The sequence below is a fragment of the Crinia signifera genome, chromosome 6 (genome assembly GCF_055691185.1).
Source record: "Crinia signifera chromosome 6, ASM5569118v1, whole genome shotgun sequence".
Taxonomy (NCBI): domain Eukaryota; kingdom Metazoa; phylum Chordata; class Amphibia; order Anura; family Myobatrachidae; genus Crinia; species Crinia signifera.
Window position 1 is genome coordinate 9,378,608 of NC_139222.1, and position 15,553 is coordinate 9,394,160.

The 15,553-nt window shown below is 52.2% G+C and overlaps 1 protein-coding gene across 1 annotated transcript in view; it reads left to right on the top strand.

Moving 5' to 3' along the window:
• Positions 1–15,553, top strand: part of LOC146009905 (zinc finger MYM-type protein 1-like) — a 298,717-nt gene that overhangs the window by 132,918 nt on the left and 150,246 nt on the right. The window lies entirely within an intron of this gene.

Consider the following 15,553-nt stretch of genomic DNA (forward strand, 5'->3'; position numbering starts at 1 on the left):
CTCACCGTAGGTCTATGCTGTCCTGGGTCCGTCTTACCAAAGGTCTGCGCTGTCCTGGGTCCATCTCACCATAGTTTTGCGCTGTCCTGGGTCCATCTCACCTTAGCTCTGCGCTGTCCTGGGTCCATCTCACCGTAGCTCTGCGCTGTCCTGGGTCCGTCTCACCTTCGGTCTGCGCTGTCCTGGGTCCGTCTCACCTTCGGTCTATGCTGTCCTGGGTCCGTCTTACCAAAGGTCTGCGCTGTCCTGGGTCCATCTCACCATGGGTCCGTCTCACCATAGGTCTGCGCTGTCCTGGGTCCGTCTCACCTTAGGTCTGCGCTGTCCTGGGTCTGTCTCACCTTAGGTCTGCGCTGTCCTGCGTCCGTCTCTCCATAGCTCTGCGCTGTCCTGGGTCCATCTCACCTTAGGTCTGCGCTGTCCTGGGTCCGTCTCACCTTAGGTCTGCGCTGTCCTGGGTCCGTCTCACCTTAGGTCTGCGCTGTCCTGGGTCCATCTCACCGTAGCTTTGCGCTGTCCTGGGTCCGTCTCACCTTAGGTCTGCGCTGTCCTGGGTCCGTCTAACCTTAGGTCTGCGCTGTCCTGGGTCCGTCTCACCTTAGGTCTGCGCTGTCCTGGGTCCGTCTCACCTTAGGTCTGCGCTGTCCTGGGTCCGTCTCACCGTAGCTCTGCGCTGTCCTGGGTCCGTCTCACCTTAGGTCTGCGCTGTCCTGGGTCCGTCTCACCTTAGGTCTGCGCTGTCCTGGGTCCGTCTCACCGTAGCTCTGCGCTGTCCTGGGTCCGTCTCACCTTAGGTCTGCACTGTCCTGGGTCCGTCTCACCTTAGGTCTGCACTGTCCTGGGTCCGTCTCACCTTAGGTCTGCGCTGTCCTGGGTCCGTCTCACCTTAGGTCTGCGCTGTCCTGGGTCCTTCTCACCATAGGTCTACGCTGTCCTGGGCCGGTCTCACCGTAGCTCTGCGCTGTCCTGGGTCCGTCTCACCGTCGGTCTGCGCTGTCCTGGGTCCTTCTCACCGTAGGTCTACGCTGTCCTGGGCCGGTCTCACCGTAGCTCTGCGCTGTCCTGGGTCCGTCTCACCGTAGGTCTACGCTGTCCTGGGTCCGTCTCACCAAAGGTCTGCGCTGTCCTGGGTCCGTCTCACCAAAGGTCTGCGCTGTCCTGGGTCCATCTCACCTTAGGTCTGCGCTGTCTTGGGTCCATCTCACCGTAGCTCTGCGCTGTCCTGGGTCCGTCTCACCTTAGGTCTGCGCTGTCCTGGGTCCGTCTCACCTTAGGTCTGCGCTGTCCTGGGTCCATCTCACCTTAGGTCTGCGCTGTCCTGGGTCCATCTCACCGTAGCTCTGCGCGGTCCTGGGTCCGTCTCACCTTAGGTCTGCGCTGTCCTGGGTCCGTCTCACCGTAGGTCTGCGCTGTCCTGGGTCCGTCTCACCTTAGGTCTGCGCTGTTCTGCGTCCGTCTCTCCATAGCTCTGCGCTGTCCTGGGTCCATCTCACCTTAGGTCTGCGCTGTCCTGGGTCCATCTCACCTTAGGTCTGCGCTGTCCTGGGTCCGTCTCACCTTAGGTCTGCGCTGTCCTGGGTCCGTCTCACCTTAGGTTTGCGCTGTCCTGGGCCCGTTTCACCTTAGGTCTGCGCTGTCCTGGGTCCTTCTCACCGTAGGTCTGCGCTGTCCTGGGCCGGTCTCACCGTAGCTCTGCGCTGTCCTGGGTCCGTCTCACCGTAGGTCTACGCTGTCCTGGGTCCGTCTTATCCTGGGTCCATCTCACCATAGTTTTGCGCTGTCCTGGGTCCATCTCACCTTAGGTCTGCGCTGTCCTGGGTCCATCTCACATTAGGTCTGCGCTGTCTTGGGTCCATCTCACCATAGGTCAGCGCTGTCCTGGGTCCATCTCACCTTAGGTCTGCGCTGTCCTGAGTCCGTCTCACCTTAGGTCTGCGCTGTCCTGCGTCCATCTCTCCATAGCTCTGCGCTGTCCTGGGTCCATCTCACCTTAGGTCTGCGCTGTCCTGGGTCCCTCTCACCATAGTTTTGCAGTGTCCTGGGTCCATCTCACCTTCGGTCTGCGCTGTCCTGGGTCCGTCTCACCTTAGGTCTGCGCTGTCCTGGGTCCATCTCACCTTAGGTCTGCGCTGTCCTGGGTCCATCTCACCTTAGGTCTGCACTGTCCTGGGTCCGTCTCACCGTAGGTCTGCACTGTCCTGGGTCCGTCTCACCGTAGGTCTGCACTGTCCTGGGTCCATCTCACCGTAGCTCTGCGCTGTCCTGGGTCCGTCTCACCTTAGGTCTGCGCTGTCCTGGGTCCGTCTCACCGTAGGTCTGCGCTGTCCTGGGTCCGTCTCACCTTAGGTCTGCACTGTCCTGGGTCCGTCTCACCTTAGGTCTGCACTGTCCTGGGTCCGTCTCACCTTAGGTCTGCGCTGTCCTGGGTCCGTCTCACCTTAGGTCTGCGCTGTCCTGGGTCCTTCTCACCATAGGTCTACGCTGTCCTGGGCCGGTCTCACCGTAGCTCTGCGCTGTCCTGGGTCCGTCTCACCGTCGGTCTGCGCTGTCCTGGGTCCTTCTCACCGTAGGTCTACGCTGTCCTGGGCCGGTCTCACCGTAGCTCTGCGCTGTCCTGGGTCCGTCTCACCGTAGGTCTACGCTGTCCTGGGTCCGTCTCACCAAAGGTCTGCGCTGTCCTGGGTCCGTCTCACCAAAGGTCTGCGCTGTCCTGGGTCCATCTCACCTTAGGTCTGTGCTGTCCTGGGTCCATCTCACCTTAGGTCTGCGCTGTCCTGGGTCCATCTCACCGTAGCTCTGCGCTGTCCTGGGTCCATCTCACCTTAGGTCTGCGCTGTCTTGGGTCCATCTCACCTTAGGTCTGCGCTGTCCTGGGTCCGTCTCACCTTAGGTCTGCGCTGTCCTGGGTCCGTCTCACCTTAGGTTTGCGCTGTCCTGGGCCCGTTTCACCTTAGGTCTGCGCTGTCCTGGGTCCTTCTCACCGTAGGTCTGCGCTGTCCTGGGCCGGTCTCACCGTAGCTCTGCGCTGTCCTGGGTCCGTCTCACCGTAGGTCTACGCTGTCCTGGGTCCGTCTTATCCTGGGTCCATCTCACCATAGTTTTGCGCTGTCCTGGGTCCATCTCACCTTAGGTCTGCGCTGTCCTTGTTCCATCTCACATTAGGTCTGCGCTGTCTTGGGTCCGTCTCACCATAGGTCAGCGCTGTCCTGGGTCCATCTCACCTTAGGTCTGCGCTGTCCTGAGTCCGTCTCACCTTAGGTCTGCGCTGTCCTGCGTCCATCTCTCCATAGCTCTGCGCTGTCCTGGGTCCATCTCACCTTAGGTCTGCGCTGTCCTGGGTCCCTCTCACCATAGTTTTGCAGTGTCCTGGGTCCATCTCACCTTCGGTCTGCGGTGTCCTGGGTCCATCTCACCGTAGGTTTGCGCTGTCCTGGGTCCATCTCACCTTAGGTCTGCGCTGTCCTGGGTCCGTCTCACCGTAGGTCTGCGCTGTCCTGGGTCCATCTCACTTTAGGTCTGCACTGTCCTGCGTCCTTCTCACCATAGCTCTGCGCTGTCCTGGGTCCATCTCACCTTAGGTCTGCACTGTCCTGGGTCCATCTCACCTTAGGCCTGCGGTGTCCTGGGTCCGTCTCACCGTAGGTTTGCGCTGTCCTGGGTCCATCTCACCTTAGGTCTGCGCTGTCCTGGGTCCATCTCACCTTAGGTCTGCGCTGTCCTGGGTCCGTCTCACCTTAGGTCTGCGCTGTCCTGGGTCCGTCTCACCGTAGGTCTGCGCTGTCCTGGGTCCATCTCACTTTAGGTCTGCACTGTCCTGCGTCCTTCTCTCCATAGCTCTGCGCTGTCCTGGGTCCATCTCACATTAGGTCTGCGCTGTACTGGGTCCGTCTCACCTTAGGTCTGCGCTGTCCTGGGTCCGTCTCACCTTAGGTCTGCGCTGTCCGGGGTCCGTTTCACCTTAGGTCTGCGCTGTCCTGGGTCCTTCTCACCGTAGATCTGCGCTGTCCTGGGCCGGTCTCACCGTAGCTCTGCGCTGTCCTGGGTCCGTCTCACCGTAGGTCTACGCGGTCCTGGGTCCGTCTCACCAAAGGTCTGCGCTGTCCTGGGTCCATCTCACCATAGTTTTGCGCTGTCCTGGGTCCATCTCACCTTAGGTCTGCGCTGTCCTGGGTCCATCTCACCGTAGCTCTGCGCTGTCCTGGGTCCGTCTCACCTTAGGCCTGCGCTGTCCTGGGTCAGTCTCACCGTAGGTCTGCGCTGTCCTGGGCCCGTCTCACCTTAGGTCTGCACTGTCCTGGGTCCGTCTCACCTTAGCTCTGCGCTGTCCTGGGTCCATCTCACCTTAGGTCTGCGCTGTCCTGGGTCCGTCTCACCTTAGGTCTGCAATGTCCTGGGTCCGTCTCACCTTAGGTCTGCGCTGTCCTGGGTCCGTCTCACCTTAGGTCTGAGCTGTCCTGGGTCCGTCTCACCTTAGGTCTGAGCTGTCCTGGGTCCGTCTCACCTTAGGTCTGCGCTGTCCTGGGTCCGTTTCACCTTAGGTCTGTGCTGTCCTGGGTCCTTCTCACCGTAGGTCTGCGCTGTCCTGGGCCGGTCTCACCGTAGCACTGCGCTGTCCTGGGTCCATCTCACCGTAGGTCTGCGCTGTCCTGGGTCCGTCTTACAAAAGGTCTGCGCTGTCCTGGGTCCATCTCACCATAGTTTTGCGCTGTCCTGGGTCCATCTCACCTTAGGTCTACGCTGTCCAGGTTCCGTCTCACCGTAGATCTGCGCTGTCCTGGGTCCGTCTCACCGTAGGTCTGTGCTGTCCTAGGTCCATCTCACCGTAGGTCTGCGCTGTCCTGGGTCCGTCTCTCCGTAGGTCTGCGCTGTCCTGGGTACCTGCGCTGTCCTGGATCCGTCTCACCGTTGGTCTGCACTGTCCTGGGTCCGTCTCACCGTTGGTCTGCGCTGTCCTGGGTCCGTCTCACCGTTGGTCTGCGCTGTCCTGGGTCTGTATCTCCGTAGCTCTGTGATGTCCTGGGTCCGTCTCTCCTTAGGTCTGCGCTGTTCTGGGTCCGTCTCCCTGTAACTCTGCGCTGTCCAGGGTCCGTCTCCCTGTAACTCTGCGCTGTCCTGGGTCCGTCTCACTGTTGGTCTGCGCTGTCCTGGGTCTGTATCTCCGTAGCTCTGTGATGTCCTGGGTCCGTCTCTCCATAGCTCTGCGCTGTTCTGGGTCCGTCTCACTATAGCTCTGCGCTGTACTGGGTACGTGTCACCGTAGCTCTGCGCTGTCCTGGGTCCGTCTCACCGTAGCTCTGCGCTGTCCTAGGTCCGTCTCACCGTAGGTCTGCGCTGTCCTGGGTCCGTCTCACCGTAGGTCTGCGCTGTCCTGCGTCCGTCTCTCCATAGCTCTGCGCTGTCCTGGGTCCGTCTCTCCGTAGGTCTGCGCTGTCCTGGGTACGTGTCACCGTAGCTCTGCGCTGTCCTGGGTACGTCTCACCATAGCTCTGCGCTGTCCTGGGTCCGTCTCCCTGTAGCTCTGCGCTGTCCTGGGTCCGTCTCACCGTAGGTCTGTGCTGTCCTAGGTCCGTCTCACCGTAGGTCTGTGCTGTCCTAGGTCCGTCTCACCGTAGGTCTGTGCTGTCCTAGGTCCGTCTCACCGTAGGTCTGCGCTGTCCTGGGTCCGTCTCTCCGTAGGTCTGCGCTATCCTGGGTACGTGTCACCGTAGCTCTGCGCTGTCCTGGGTACGTGTCACCGTAGCTCTGCGCTGTCCTGGGTACGTGTCACCGTAGCTCTGCGCTGTCCTGGGTCCGTCTCACCGTAGCTCTGCGCTGTCCTGGGTCCGTATCACCTTAGCTCTGCGCTGTCCTGGGTCCGTATCACCGTAGCTCTACGCTGTACTGGGTACATCTCTCCGTAGCTCTGTGCTGTCCTGGGTCCGTATCACCGTAGCTCTGCGCTGTATTGGGTACATCTCTCCGTAGCTCTGCGCTGTCCTGGGTCCGTATCACCGTAGCTCTGCGCTGTATTGGGTACGTGTCACCATAGCTCTGCGCTGTCCTGGGTCCGTCTCATCGTAGCCCTGCTCTGTTTGTTCTGCCCACAAGGTGATACTGGTCCGTTTGTGTCTTCTGCGATATCAGTTGTATTGTTCCATTTACAATAGGCCGCACAGTCAAATACGAGTGTACGTCTGCAGGCCGTTGGTGGCAGATTCAGGGCCCTGAAGAAAGATATTTTCAAAAATAATTATATTCCCAATTCTATAATGTAAACCAGCCTCAGTCTGGTCATCTTAGGCCTGGCCTTTGGAAAGATGGCACACCCCCAGGACTTAAAGTGGTGGCGGTACTCATTTCCCCACCACATAAGCCCCCACCCCACTATTAGGTGTAGCCAGAACCAGTGCCCCTTATTGACGTTACATCACTCAGTAGTGACCCTAACACTATGCAGTGGTACCCCTTATACACGTTGTGCCACACTGTAGTGATCCTTATATACAATGCCAACAGCAGAGCGCCTTATACACAATTACCACCATCATAGTGCCCCTTATACACAATGCCAACAGTAGTGCCCCTTATAAACAATTCCCACAGTAAACGTGCTGCTTATACACATCATGCCCACACTAGTGCCCCTTATACACAATGCTCACCACATGCCCTTTCTGGCGCCTGCTGTCCCACTGTGAACATAATATTGTAGTAATAACACCAATTGTTTTATCCCTTTATTAAATATAACAATCCCTGCTGACACGTGCACTGCTCCTGGGCATGTAGTAGGCCGGGATCCTGGTAACAGACTCGCTGTTCCCAAATGGTTCCCTGTGTCAGCCAACCAGCAGATGCTGTCACAGATACCGTGCACTGATTGGCTGAGAGCGTCCTACCCACATGGGTACTGTCATACTGGGAATGCATACATTATAGTATCACACCTCCCACGTGTGCCATTGGGGTGTGTCCTCTAAATCATGTCGCTCGTGCTAGGCCATGTCCCCGTTATCTACATGCAGAAGGGGATCAGCGCAACCGTGTGTTTAATAACGGGTTAACACAATCATTGTGTGTGGTGTAATATAAGAGCGCCTTCATTTCTGGGCATGCTGGCACTTGTGGTTATTGAAATGCCAGCATGCCAGGGCAGGCATGCTGGGACCTGTAGTTCCACTGAACAACAGTAGTAATTCTATGTTGTAGACTATGAACCACATCCACCGCCAATGGGGATGCGGGCATAGTACTGGGTGTTCAGCCCAGGCATGGTGGATCCTCAGGAGGGGTGACTCCTTTTCTGGGAGTGTCCTCATTTTCTGGGGAACTTCAGGCCTGGGCTAACCAGGGTGGAGATGATTATATGTGATGCCAGGGGACCCGGTGATGTGTAAGCCCCTGCTTGTGCCCGGTGCCGGGGATCTCTTCAGTGCAGGGAGGAGGGAGGGCAGTGAGGGTGCGCCTGAAAATGACGAAAAATGGGGGCGTGGCCCTAGACCATGCCCCCTTCACCCAAGACCCCACCCACTCTCCCATTAGCCCTGCCCCTTCGGCGCAGCAGGTCCCGATTGGAAGATTGGCAGTGTTGGGAGGTATGCTTTAGGAGGGGGCTGTTCCTGTAGCTGGCCTTACCTCATGGAAGTCTATGGGCTACTCTCCGCAGTGCTGCTGCTTGAGGAATCTGACATGGATCTCTCCCAGCAGGGACCGGAGTCACCCGCTCAGCATCCTCTGCTGCTGTCCTGCTGTTACTGGCAGTTGCTGCTGCTCCTGTCACACTATCTGGCAGGCAGCAGCAGCACAGGCATTGTGACGCGCCTCCTACACCCTCTGTGACATCATAGAAGGGGAAAACGGAAAAGGGGCGGAGCTACCGCGGCTGAGGGGCGGGGCTACGGTAGGTGAGGGGTGGGGCTACGGTAGGTGAGGGGTGGGCTACGGTAGGTGAGGGGCGGGGCTACAGGAGTCCAGGGCTGTTGTCTGAGGGTAGATGTAAGAAGCAGTGATAAGGGAGAAGTGATGATGTGACTGGTACTTTATCACCGGCCAATCAGCTCCGGACTGTCTTTTTAAACCCAGCCTGTAACAGTCAGGAGCTGATTGGCCGGTGATAAAGTACCAGTCACATCATCACTTCTCCCTTATCACTGCTTCATCCATCTATAACACTGGGCATGGCCCACGTCCGCTGCCCCACACCCACACAGCTCTGCTGCTAACAGGCTGGCAACTATGCAAGTCCCCCCGTCCGCTGGCACAGATGGCCTGCACAGGCGCACAAGCGAGTATGCATATGTGCAGGCCATCACCATCGCTCACCGTTGCCAATTTGCATCGGTGAGTATCACAGAAACACAAACAGGCGGAGATGCTGGCGCGTGACTTGTCTGGAATCGAACCTTCAATGTGATGTAGTAGGTGATTTTTCTCACGATGGGGGTATATGTGGAAAAAGGGGAAATCATTTTGTACATAACACTATACATATGAATCAAAAAATATATAGGGGATTCTTCTGGAACTCGTACCGAACTCACAGTATGTGAACGTGAACAGGTGGATAAAGGTTTCCTTAAAGGTTCACCCTTATGTGCACTCAGAAATGGTGGTATACCAACAAAAAATACAAGATGTCCAGTGCCCTCAGATGCGTACTGCACTCTCTTGGGTGACGGACGCATTACCACATCCGGCTACACGTTCAGCATTCAGTCAATTTCCGGGGTTTGCGTTCCCAGCCCCGGAATGAAATATGCGTTCCACAGATATTTATGTATATACCCTCTTACCTCGGGGGACATTGTACTTATTATTGGTCGGAGATAAGTATACCAACAAATGTCCTTATAGATATTAATTGGAACTACTGTATGTACATTTCATGTAGGACTATAAACGGGAATTTAGTACCGGAGAAAACCCACCCCAGAAGTGCTTTCTCCGTACAGGTAGGTATATATATATATATCACCCTCTGCTCATTTGCTCTCTAGCCTTGATAACGACGGGAAGGGCTGTCGGAACATGTTGGCAGAGAGTGAGTGATTTTACTTATTGTTTTTATTTTCATTGTCTTTTTGTGCTTCACTGCGATTGTGGCTGTTTGGCCAATGTGGCCACTTCTCAGTGTATGCGTTTCTTATCTTATATTAAATTTTTTTTGAGAGAAACCTCTAAGTGCATGGGGCCGCGCATCGGAGCTGAGGGGTCATCAAACCGAGACGATTTGGGCAGATTTCACGTCTCGATTTGTTGCAATCGTACGAAATCGTCTGACTGTATGGGCACCTTTAGAGCCACTGATGGTAGGTGGAGTATAAGCTCTCTCTGCAGAGTGCCGGCCCCGTGTCACCAAAGCCGTATATATGTGAATAAAGCAAGGGTTCAAAAAGTATCTGCGTGGCGGCTGACCAGAGAATGTCTCTGGTCTCAGTTGGAGGTGGAAGCCCTGGATCACCTTCCTTCCATGGCACACTGTATGATTTGTCCGGGGCACCAGCTGGAGATGGACAATCCCGCCGTTTTTCTGCTTTGAGTTTTTAAAATGTGTGACCTCTCTTGTCAAGAGGCTGCAGCAGAATGAGGACAGCAGCTCTGGGCACCCTGTCCGCGGGGCCCCCCTGCCCTCACATTCTATTTTAGAATTCTGCTGCTACCAACATTCTATTTTAGAATTCTGCTGCTGCCAACATTCTATTTTAGAATTCTGCAATGGCCAGCAACCTAAAACCATCCACTTCAGTGATCCAAACAAAATGTGTGCCCCAAATATCCTGACTAATGCTGTATATCATTATACTGTACATGTCCAATTTACTAAGAATACAAATACGAAAATTGCTGTTCCTTCTCTCACAAACCCAGGACACAGACACATCATATTCACTTAGGGTTACCACTTCATCCCTTTAATTCCGGACACATATTAATTACACAGGTTCTGTGGCTGATTACAAAAAAAAAAAACAGTTGAACTGGAGTCTTGAAGTCAGCCAGCCACAGAACCTGTGTAATTAATATTTGTCCGGAATTAAAGGGATGAGGTGGTCACCCTATATTCACTGCTGTCCTTAACGTCCTCCAGATACGTCTCCTAAAACCTGGGGATAAGGATATGATATGCTGGGGATAAGTGACAGGATATTATGGGGGACATTTACCAAAATGGATTCGTAGAAAAAAGGTGTATTCGTAGGGAGAAATACACCTTTTTTTTACGAATTTGTATTTTCGGGATTTACAATCCCAAAAATACAACAATTCGTAGTCCTAAAGATGGAACATTCGTATTTGTATTTACAAATACGAATGTCCTACACCATCGATAGGATACGACAGAAATCACCATTCAAAAGAATGGTGGTTCCTGATTTACTAAGCAGCCGTACTGATAATACGGCTGCTTAGTGGTGTGAAACACCCACGCAAATACGACAGGAAAATAGAACACCATTTTCCTGTTCTATTTGCGTTTTAGCCTGCACGGATCAGTCAGATCCGTGCAGGTTTCAGTGTAAAAAATAGAAAAATGAAATAATAAAAAAAAAAATCGGCGAAACCAGCACCAGGCTGACGGAGCCTGGAGCCGGTAATTAAAAATCAGGGAACCAGATAAATAGGGGTTCCCCGAATTTTAACAACCAGCCCCAGGCTCCAGGTCCGGGGCTGGTTCCCAAAATACGGGGGACAAAATGACTAGGGGTCCCCCGTATTTCAAGAACCAGTCCCAGGCACAACCAGCCAGCAGGGTAATGTCACAGCCGGGGGAGACTTTTTATGCAAGTCCCCCCGGCCAAAACATTAACCCCCTGACCGGTCAGCCTGGCCAGGGGCCCTGGGGGAGTGGGGACCCCCCCAATGAAGGGGTCCCCCCCCTCCAGACCTACTGCTGGAGGAAAGGTATGGGCCCCAATATATTGCTATGCCCAGGGGTCTACACTGCTGTTATGTGTGTGTGTGTGTGTGTGTGTGTGTATATATATATATACGGGGTCCCGTGAAGGGGGCTGCAGACTTAAATGCATTGATCAATTCATGAACCAAATCTCCACTATTTATTATCAGTTAATTTAGTGTGTGCAGAGCCCCTACAATGTCTGTTTAAACAATGTGGTCACAAGCCATAGGGCACCCCAAAACTAGGAAAGGTGAGTGCCGATGTTAAGTGTATATATTGTTTATTAGATTCGTTTTTTAAATTAGTCTTATTGTGGTCACATTCTCTCATGCACCATGTTTAACTAAGATTCCATAGCTTATGTTAACCATTTCCCTAGATGATTAGTGACAGGTGTGTTGGTAGCTGCTCACCTATAAAAGCACAGTCTACTGTGAGCCTCAGACCAGATAGCATGCCTGGAATCAAACATTGATGTGATAGCTATGTGTATTGTAGCCATTTTCAGCGATAGTGTTAGGACCTGCAGAAAAGTGGGGTCCCGTGAAGGGGGCTGCAGGCTTAAGTGCATTGATCAATTCATGAACCAAATCTCCACTATTTATTATCAGTTAATTTAGTGTGTGCAGAGCCCCTCCAATGTCTGTTTAAACAATGTGGTCACAAGCCATAGGGCACCCCAAAACTAGGAAAGGTGAGTGCCGATGTTAAGTGTATATATTGTTTATTAGATTCGTTTTTTTAAATTAGTCTTATTGTGGTCACATTCTCTCATGCACCCTGTTTAACTAGGATTCCATAGCTTATGTTAGCCATTTCCCTAGATGATTAGTGACAGGTGTGTTGGTAGCTGCTCACCTATAAAAGCACAGTCTGCTGTGAGCTTCAGACCAGATAGCATGCCTGGAATCAAACATTGATGTGCTAGCTATGTGTATTGTAGCCATTTTCAGCGATAGTGTTAGGACCTGCAGAAAAGTGGGGTCCCGTGAAGGGGGCTGCAGGCTTAAATGCATTGATCAATTCATGAACCAAATCTCCACTATTTATTATCAGTTAATTTAGTGTGTGCAGAGCCCCTACAATGTCTATATATATATATATATGTATATATATATATAAACGCAGATTTTTCTTCCAGTACCCAACCGGGTGTTCTGTCAGAAAGAAGAGGCGGCACTCGTCGGGCTTTAAATTCGGTGTTATATTTGTACAAGTAAAAAATTAATTACACCAGGTTAAGACAACGTTTCAAGACCCATATTGGTCTTTTCATCAGGTCTCAGTGCAAGTGGTACAGTGCAAAATCATATGCTGTTGATGGCTGCGGCCCCCTGGGCTGGCTTGCTCCGGTGCCCTCAGGTAAGGCTGGAGCAGCCTGTTGGATATACAATCTGTGCGGTGGGCGGCACTCGGAGACTAAAGGAAGTCACGTTGAAAAGTATAGAAGTGCTTTAATGAACAACGTTTCGGGGCTGTGACGAAGGGGACAAGAGCCCCGAAACGTTGTTCATTATAGCACTTCTATAGTCAAGGTGCAGAAAAACTGCACCTTGACAAAGAGCTAGTGTGTGTGTATATCATTATTATTATTTATATAAATTTGGTCTATCTATAATACTTTAACTGACCCGGCATATACTGGGTCACCTAAGTGTCCATCTCCGTGCTTTGCACCGCCAGGTCTCTGTCACTGAGGCCACAACGGGATGTCCAGCTCGTTAGGTTAATTGGAAGATGAAAAGGTCTCCAGGGTAGATAATGTTAATAATAAAACAGATTCTGTTGATGATCGTGCTCCAGACGGAACAGTAACTAGGGGGATGTGTCGATGGCCATCCCATCAATGGTTGCCATAGATGGCATTTGGAGCAGAAACCATCGATGGTGATAAAGTATTCTATCATCTACCATCGATGGATCCCGATCGCAGAAGCGCAGAAGAACCTTTGAGTGATATAGTTAAAGTTTCTTCTGCACTTGCGTGCACCTCCCGGCGTCTGGCTGCTGGTGCTGTGTGATCACCGGTGTGCATTCAATTTCACCAATGTGCCGGTGAGGAGGGACGGACGGAGGAGCTAGAGACTTGGAGGGGGCGTGGGCAGCGGTGGTGCGTGTAGTTTTATGGATTCGGCAGCAGTATGTAAAGCGCACGCGTCCATACCATAGTCTCGCTGCCAGGCGCTGCGCTGATTAGCAGTCGGGGGGGGGGGGGGAGTGACGCAGCAGCAGCAGGCAGGGAGAGATGGGACACAGGGACAGACATGGCATTAAATAAAAAAACGCCATTGGATGCTGTCCATCGATGGCTGAAAACTATTTGACCATCCACTGTTGATGGCCAAAACATCGAACACTAGGTCCCAACCATCGCTGTTTTGGGAACATCAATAGTCAATGGCCATCCTGTAACTGGTAATTCCCCGTACATCAGTGACTATATCCTATATTGGGGTACTACAGTAGATACAGTAATGAGATGTCAGCATTATACGGACACCCTGTATTAGATACATGTAGGTAATATACAGCTTAGGATGTGTATAACGCTCTCACATTTATCAAAGGAATACAGTTGGATAAAATACGCACAAATAAAGAAAATAGATAAAAGAAAGAAAAGATTGAGAAAAGCACCTGTGGAAATAATAGGGTTAATAAAATGTATACAGCTCTTTTCAGGCTAATATAGCGAAGTCCGTAGGGCTGCACTTTCCCTACCTCTAACACAGACTGCCGGGGTGAACCGAGGGAGAAGATTGTCAGGAGCCGCTTGCAGAAATAAGCCGCTTGTCTTCTGCGCTGTCCGGGACTGTATGGTGACGTCACCCGGCAAACAGCGATCGTTTCTCCGGCTTCTGCGCTTGATGGATTGGGGTAGTGGAGCGTGCAGGAGAGCGTGCCCACGGAGAACAGCCTCATTCAACGCGTTTCATGCTATGCAGCACTTTTTCTTTTCTTGAAAAAGTGCTGCATAGCATGAAACGCGTTGAATGAGGCTGTTCTCCGTGGGCACGCTCTCCTGCACGCTCCACTACCCCAATCCATCAAGCGCAGAAGCCGGAGAAACGATCGCTGTTTGCCGGGTGACGTCACCATACAGTCCCGGACAGCGCAGAAGACAAGCGGCTTATTTCTGCAAGCGGCTCCTGACAATCTTCTCCCTCGGCTCACCCCGGCAGTCTGTGTTAGAGGTAGGGAAAGTGCAGCCCTACGGACTTCGCTATATTAGCCTGAAAAGAGCTGTATACATTTTATTAACCCTATTATTTCCACAGGTGCTTTTCTCAATCTTTTCTTTCTTTTATCTATTTTCTTTATTAGCGCTCATATCTGTATTACATTGTTCCATTTTTTAATGAGCTGCTCTCATATATTTCAAGCGCAGTGTCTACCCCCTTATTGTAAAATACGCACAAAGACTAACATTTGGATGGAGGAACTTTCCACATTGACAGGGTAGCGACATTGGAACCATTAGTTGCTATGGGTAACGCAGAGACAATGGGCGGTATTCAATGAGGCTGATTCGCCATGTTTTTATGGCGATTTTGTGCTGTAAGGCGAATTTCTGACTAAAACGGTGAATCACCCTATTCAATGACCAGATGGCGAATACATTTCAAGTTTTTTTTCGTCATGATTCACCGAGTAGCAATCGCTATCTTTTTATGGTGAAGTGGAATGTGAACTTTTAAAATAAAGTGTTTTGTTTTTTACAATTGGTGTCAAAAAATCAGGAATTTTATTCTGAGGAGGGGCATGCTATTTTTATTCATGTGCTGTAAGCACATGAATATATATTTAATTTAAAAAAAAATATAGATTTTTTTTTTACACAGACCAGCCAGCAGGGGGCCGGAGCCGAGCCGCTTATTAGATATTCATATATTCACTTCACCCGATCATTACATATGCATGATCGGGTGTAGTGAATATACCCGGTCCCCTGCTGGCACCCCCGGGGGGCAGCCTGTGCTGCCTGGCACCCGGGGAGCCCACCTCCCCCCCACAAACGTTCTGGGGCAGGCAGGGAGACTTCCATCTCCCTGCCTGCCACCGTCCTCAGGCTCCCTGCGGCGTCCGCCGCAGGAGCTCAAATCCGCCGGTCAGGGACAGCAAGCCCCTGACTCGTTGAATACTGGAGCCGCCGAGGCGAATGTGCAGCGAATCCTAAACAGGATTTGCTGCACGTCGTCAGTATTCTCATTGAATACTGCCCTCTGTCACAGAGCAGTTTAATTGAAGCTCAATGAAAATATTGCTACTAAAAAAATAATATAAAGGTTATCCCTGAGCGGGCTGAAGATGACGTCGTTTGGGGTCCCCGTGCGTTAGGGTTCCGAGCGGAGTCCCCTGCGTCAGGGTTCTGCATTGAGTCCCCGTGCGTTAGGGTTCCGCGTTGGAGTCCCGGCTCGACACAGATTTAATAAAATGTACTGGGATTTTGATTTGCAGGTCAGAAGGGCCACATTACATGATTTTAGCTATTTTTTTATCAACTTTTATTTATATTTATCACTTTATCGATTATTTAAATCGATGTTAAAGGGATGATGGGATCCAAAACTGAAACAAAAACGAATGTGAGCCAGGACAGTAACAGCAGCAGTGACCCCGCAGTGTCTCCGCACACCAATATATATATATATACAGTATATGTGCTAATTGTGC